Here is a 7,640-nt window from a genome sequence, read left to right as displayed (position 1 = left end):
TGGCTCCGCCCAATGGGGGGCGGGTCCGTCCTCAGAGCGGCTCGGGATTGGTGGAGCCTCGGAAACGCCCCGCCCTCTCTTAAAGGGGCCGGGGCGGCCAAGGTGATCATTCATTCAATGGTATTTATTGAGCGCTTCCTAGGCGCAGAGCACTGGACTAAGCGCTCGGATTGTTCAATTCGGCAACGGATATTGACCCTCCCTGCCCAATTCATTCATTCAATAGTAGTTATTGAGCGCTCACTAGGTGCAGAGCACTGGACTAAGCGCTCGGATTGTACAATTCGGCAACGGCTAGAGACATCCCCGCCCAATTCATTCATTCAGTGGAAAGAGCCCGGGCTTGGAAGTCAGAGGTCATGGGTTCGAATCCCGGTTCTGCCACTTGTCAGCTGGGTGACTGTGGGCTAGTCGCTTCACTTCTCTGGGCCTCAGTGACCTCATCTGTAAAATGGGAATTAACTGTGCGCCTCATATGGGACAACCTGCTTACCCCTGTATCTACCCCAGCGCTTAGAACAGTGCTCTGCACCTAGGAAGCGCTTAACAAATACCAACATCATTATTATTATTATCATCATTATTATTATTTATTGAGCCCTTCCTAGGTGCAGAGCACTGGACTGAGCGCTTGGAATGTTCAATTCGGCAACAGATAGAGACCATTCCTGCACAATGCATTCATTCGGTAGTATTTATTAAGCGCTTACTAGGTGCAGAACACTGGACTAAGCGCTTGGAATGAACAATGCGGCCACAGATAGAGACCATCCCTGCCCAATTCATTCTTTCAATAGTATTTATTGAGCGCTTCCTGGGTGCAGAGCACTGGACTAAGCGCTTGGAACGTACAGTTGGGCAACAGATAGAGACCATCCCTGCCCAATTCATTCATTCAGTAGTATTTATTGATGGCTTACTATGTGCAAAGCACTGTACTAAGCGCTTGGAATGTACAGTTGGGCCTCAGGTAGAGACAATCCTTGCCCACTGACGGGCTCACAGTCTAAACGGGGGAGACAGACAGCAAAGTGAAACAGAACGAAACAAAACGAAGACAGCATCATCGAGATAAATAGAATCAAGGGGATCTACACCTCATTAACAAAATAAATAGGGTAATAAATAATATATGCAAATGAGCACAGTGCTGAGGGGAAGGGGGAAGAGCAGAGGGTGGGGGTGGGAAGGGGGAGCAGAGGGAGATGGGGGTGGGGGGCTCAGTCTGGGAAATCTTCCTGGAGGAGGTGAGCTCTCAGTAGGGCTTTGAAGAGGGAAAGAGAGTTAGTTGGGCCAATGACGGACTCAGTCTAAACAGTCTAATCATCATCATCATCATCATCATGGTAATCCTTAAACCCTTACTATATGCTAAGCATATAGTATATACAACGTAATCACGTTGCCTTATGTGGGGCTCACAATCTGAATCCCCATTTAACAGATGAGGAAACTGAGGCACAGAGAAGTGAAGTGACTTGCCCAGAGTCACACAGCCGACAAGTGGCAGAGCCCGGATTAGACCCCACGACCTCTGACTCTCAAGCCCGGGCTTTTTTCCACTAAGCCAAGGGGCTACCTAATGAGGTAGGGGGAGAGAGCTCGTTAATAAGATTAAAAATTAGACTGTTTGTTAAGCACTTACTATGTGCTGAGCACTGTTCTAGGTGCGGGGGTAACTACAAGGTAATCAGGTTGTCCCACGTTGGGTTCACAGCCTGAATCCCCAATTTTCAGATGAGGAAACTGAGGCACAGAGAAGTGAAGTGACTTGCCCAAGGCCACACAGCAGATAACTGGCAAAGTCGGGATTAGAACGCATGTCTTCTGACTCCCAAGCCCGTGCTCTTTCCACTAGGCCATAGCCTCTGCCTTACTGGGACAGGGACTGTGTGCAGCCCAATTTGGTTGTGTCTACCTCAGCACTTAGTACAGTGCCCGGCACATAGCAAGAGCTTAATAAATACTATTATTATTATCATTATTATTATTATTCTCTGAGGTGCCAGAAATCTACATGGTCTGTTTTACGCACAAAGGAAGGGGGGATCACCCTTCTTCCTGCCCATCCCCCAGACCTTCCTGTTGCTTCTTCTGTGTTGGGTTTCTGTGTCCCTCTTGGCTTTCTTCCATAAGAGCAGCTGCTTGAAGCTCATCTCATCTTTAAGTAATAGATACAGCACGGGCCTGGGAGTCCAAAGGTCATGGGTTCTAATCCCTACTCCGCCACTTGTCTGCTGTGTGGCCTTAATCGAGTCACTTTACTTGTCTGTGCCTCAGTTAAATAAAATGCAAAATGGGGACTACGACTGTGAGCCCTATGTGGGACAGTGACTGAGTCCAACCTGATTTGCTTGTATCCACCCCAGCATGTAGTTCAGTACCTGGTACATAATAAGCGCTTAACAACTACCATAATCATTATTATTAACTCCCCGTGGAGGGGGCAATTTCCTCCCTCAGGAACCAAGAAAAGGCTGGGCTTTTTTTTAAGGGTATTTATTAAACCCTAAGTGCCAGGCGATGAATTAAGCACTGGGGTGGATACAAGCTAAGCAGGTTGGACACAGGCTCTGACCTACATGGGGCTAACAGTCAGTAACAATTTTACAGATGAGGTAACTGAGGCACGCACAGTAAGCATTCAATAAATATCAGTGATTGATAGGCCTCTAGCTCTCCTGCCTTCAGGATTGTTTTTTAGCCTCTAAACCCACCTCTTCACCCCTCTCATCCTGCTCCCCTTTACATCTCCACTTCTGGGCCAACTGCCCCTTCCCTTCCTCTTTACTTCTTCTTCCCTCCCATCTGACCTGAGATGACTACTGCCTCTGCTTACTCCTGGACCCCTAAAAATTATGGTATTTGTTAAGCATTTACTCTGTGCCAGCCACTGTACTAAGCTCTTGGGTGGATACAAGCAAATCAGGTTGGACCCAGTCTCTGTCCCCCATTTTACAGATGAGAGAACTGAGGCATAGAGAAATGAAGTGACTTGCCCAAGACCACACAACAGACAAGTGTTGGAGCCGGGTTTAGAACCCATGACCTAATTCCCAGGCCCTTGCTCTACCCACTACACCACGCTGCTTCCCCCAACCTGAGTCCCCAGCCCCTCTTCAAGTGACCGGCGTACTCCAATATCATACCCACTCTTATTAATAATAATAATCACGGTATTTGTTAAGCACTTACTAAGTGCCAGGCACTGTTCTAAGTGCTGGGGTAGATGTAGGTTGGATACAGTCCCTGTCCCATGTAGGGCTCACAATTTCAATCCCCGTTTTACAGATGAGAGAACTGAGGTCCAGAGAAGTGAAGTGACTTACCCAAGGTCACACAGCAGACAACTGGCAAAGAGGGGATTAGAACCCATGACCTCTGACTCCCAAGACCATGCTCTTGCCACTAGGCCATGCTCCTAACCAGATAGCATTTCTATGTCGGGATCCCTACCACATCCACCCCATCGTCCTAGTGGACTAGGGAGGATACTGAGGACATGGGATACTGAGGGACACCACTCTCCAGCAACCTGAAACCACTCCGGAGGGGGCGTTCCCCTGTGTGGTGTCTTCCTCAGTGGAAAGAGCCCAGGCTTGGGAGCCAGAGGTCATGGGTTCGAATCCCAGCTCTGTCACCTGTCAGCTGTGTGACTGTGGGCGTCACTTCACTACTCTGTGCCTCAGTTACCTCATCTGTAAAATGGGGATGAAGACTGTGAGCCTCACGTGGGGCAACCTGATTACCCTGTGTCTACCCCAGCACTTAGAACAGTGCTCTGCACATAGTAAGCGCTTAACAAATACCAACATTATTATTATTATTATTCCTGAGGTATCCAGGGGATGATCCCTGCTGTGAGGTCCCTGGGGAATCTCAGAGATCCTCCTTGAGACTGGGTGGGGAGGGATATGAAGTGGTGGAGGAAGGTGACGGAGAGGCGATACACCGAGCAAAGCACTGACCTGGAATTTCAACTTGTATCCCTTCCCCCAGGGGACACAAGGGGATAAATGAGTTGTGAACTATGCCTGGAGCTGCCACCCTCTTCATCACACACCCATCCTGTTGGGGCAAGAAGAATTTAAGGAAAGTAAGGGATCTGCTATCTCTACAATCTGAAAGAAGTACATCTCCAGCCCTTAAAAAAGATACCAGGTGTGAGATTACTCTGATTTAAACCTTCTTCCCTCCTATCTTCAATCCCCTTCTGGATTCTTCTCTTCATCAATTCCCAGCTCTCTAGTCCCTACACCTTCTCACACCAGATACTAGTCAGCTCAATCAATCAATCAATGCTATTTATTGAGCACTTTGGGCAAGGCACCGTACTAAGTGCTTGAAGGGGGTGAAGGTGCTTAAAGGCTACAGCTCCATATGCATAGATGACACAGAAGGGAAAAGGAGGAGGGCAATTGAGGGGTTTAGTCAGAGAGGGCCTCTTGGAGGAGATGTGATTTTAATAGGGCTTTGAAGTTAGGAAAGGTGGCCGTCTGGGGTATGTGGAGGGGGAGTGAGTTTCAGATCTGAGGGAGGACATGGGTGAGATGACAGGATCGGAGGTAAAGTGAGTAGAGGAGCGTTGGAGGAGCACGTGGGATGTGTTGTAGTAGAAAATCAGCGAGGTAAAATAGGAGCGGGCGAGCCGATTGAGTTCTTTAAAGCCGACGGTAAGACATTTCCGTTTGATGTGGAGGTGGCACCGCAACCATCGGAGGTTTCTCGAGGAGTGGGGAGACGTGAGCTGAACTCTTTTTTAGAAAAATGATCAAAGAATTAGCCAAAGCAGAGCATAAGTAAGAATGTCGATACCTCTTTTTCTGCAGCTGTGCTTGAAATTTCTTGAGAAAACCCTAGAACTGGAGGATTCTCAAGGGTCCTATGGTCCCACCTCCTGTCTCTAGAGAAAGTTGTTGACCCGTTTAAGAATTTCTGGAATGGAAATCCAACCATTGTCGTCAGTACCCCTATCTAGTCTTCCTATTCCTGTGTAAATATGTACTTTATGTTCTTAGAATAAGTGCTCCCTGAGGCCGGGAATGTGATCTTCTGTGTCGTTCTGTATGGAGCCAAGCAAAATACCCTACGTATAGGAATGCTGGCTTTTCCAGGGACATTGGAGTGGAATGAATTGAATAGGTGGAACAGAAAGAGGCAGGTATCAGAAAGAGACAAAGCAATGATGTCTTCTAGACTGTGAGACTGTTGTTGGGTAGGAATTGTCTGTATCTGTTGCTGAACTACTTTCCAAGTGCTTAGTTCAGTGGTCTGCACACAGTAAGCGCTCAATAAATATGATTGAATGAATGAAAAGGCAGGCAGTCGTATTTACTGAGTGCTTACTGTGAGCAGAGGACTGTACTAAGTGCTTGGGAGAGTACAATATAACAGATACATTCCCTGCCCACACGAGCTAACTCGTCTAGAGACAAACTTACATACAGTCTAGAGGGTTTACCGTCTAAAGGCAGTTAGCCCTTCCCTCTTGTCGGGATGCTCAGGATTGGAGGAAAACCTTTAAATTTACAAGCATAATCATAATAATAATAATAATGTTGGTATTTGTTAAGCGCTTACTATGTGCAGAGCACTGTTCTAAGCGCTGGGGTAGACACAGGGGAATCAGGTTGTCCCACGTAGGGCTCACAGTCTTCATCCCCATTTTACAGATGAGGTAACTGAGGCACAGAGAAGTGAAGTGACTCGCCCAAGGTCACACAGCAGACAAGTGGCAGAGCTGGGATTCGAACTCATGACCTCTGACTCCAAAGCCCGTGCTCTTTCCACTGAGCCACGCTGCTTCTCTAATCATCTGCTGTGAAGTGAAGCAGTGTAGGGAACAGAGGGAGTTTCGGAGACCCCTACCACAAAAACAGCCAACTAGAAGCAGCGTGGCTCAGTGGAAAGAGGGCGGGCTTGGGAGTCAGAGGTCATGGGTTCGAATCCCTGCGCTGCCACTTGTCAGCTGTGTGACTGGGCAAGTCACTTATCTTCTCTGTGGCTCAGTTCCCTCATCTGGAAAATGGGGATGAAGGCTGTGAGCCTTACGTGGGACAACCTGATGACTCTGTATCTACCCCAGCACTTAGAACAGTGCTCTGCACATAGTAAGCGCTTAAGAAATACCAACCTTAGAAACAATGTGGCTGAGTGGAAAGAATACGGCTTTAGAAGTGATGGTTCTAATCCTGACTCTGCAAGTTGCCTGCAATGTGACCTTGGGAAAGTCACTTTACTTCTCTGTGCCTCAGTTTCCTCATCCATAAAATGGGCATTTGATACCTGTTCTCACTCCTATTTAAACCATGAAGCTTAGGGGGTAGGGGAGAGGCAACTGTGTCTGACCTGATTATCTTGTATCTAGCCCACCATTCATTCATTCAACTGTATTTATTGAGTGCTTACTGTGTGCAAACCACTGTACTAAGCATTTGGGAGAGCACAATATAACAGTAAACAGATACATTCCCTGCCCAAGATGAGCTCACAATTGCTTAACAAATTCCATAGCTATCATTATAATTATTTGAAAATATCAACATTGTGAACAAGGGAGGAGAAATTTCCACATCAAATTAAAGATCAAGATAACTCTGAAAATGAAAAGAAGCTGTTAGATTCAAGTTTTATCTTCAGATGTACTAAAGAGATGCAAGGAAGAGATATCTCATCTCTGAAAGACAAAAGGGACAAGCCGGGACCATATTGGAAGAAATTTAAAGGTTTTGGGAGAGTTTGGGAGGGATATATTCAGAGACTGAGGAAGCAGGCAAGAAACAGAAGAGTTTGGGAAGATCCAGCCACTAATTGTTCTTGACAGAAGGAAACACTAGTCTCTGTCAGAAAATAGGATTCAACTCTTGAGGAAGTAACCAGTTGTCTCTAAGAACGGGGGATCTTGTCTGAATTTTATACAGAATTTGCCATGGATTGAAGCCTTTTGCAGAGGTTCCCAGTGAGATTCTGAAGCCATAATAATCACTGCACTGTTTGTTAAACACTTACTGTGCAAACATTGGACTAAGTGATGAGGTAGATACAATAGAATCAGATCACACACAACCCCTGTCCCACATGGGAAAATCACAATGTCCTGGACTCAATTGCAGGAAACCAAAGAGTTTCCACATAGAAGAGGTTAAACTGTCCCAGACTGATTGTAGGCTTAGCGAGGGGGGCAAGAGTGCTCTTTAAGGACAGGGAACGTATCTACCACCTCTGTTATACTGCACTCTCCCAAATGCTTAGTACAGTGCTCTGTTCACAGTAAATATCATTGATTGTTTTTTAACTGAATGGTGGAAGCCCTGTAACAAAAGCATTGTAGCAACTTCTAACAGAGGACTTGGGCATGGGATTGTTGAAACAGCAAGGTGTAGTGAGAAACAACAAGTCATAGTGGATAGAGCATGGGCCTGGGAGTCAGAAGGCCATGGGTTCTAATCCCAACTCCACCGCTTGTCTGCTATGTGACCTTGGGCAAATCACTCCACTTCTCCGGGCTTCAGTTCCCTCATCTGTAAAATGGGAATTGAGACTGTGAGCCCAACATGGGACAGGGACTGTGTCCAACTCGATTTGCTCGTACCCACCTCATACCCACCTCAGTGGTTAGTACAGTGCCTGGCACATAGTAA

Source organism: Ornithorhynchus anatinus, chromosome 6, assembly GCF_004115215.2.
Source record: "Ornithorhynchus anatinus isolate Pmale09 chromosome 6, mOrnAna1.pri.v4, whole genome shotgun sequence".
In the NCBI taxonomy this organism is placed as follows: Eukaryota; Metazoa; Chordata; class Mammalia; order Monotremata; family Ornithorhynchidae; genus Ornithorhynchus; species Ornithorhynchus anatinus.
This window is presented reverse-complemented; position numbering follows the sequence as displayed.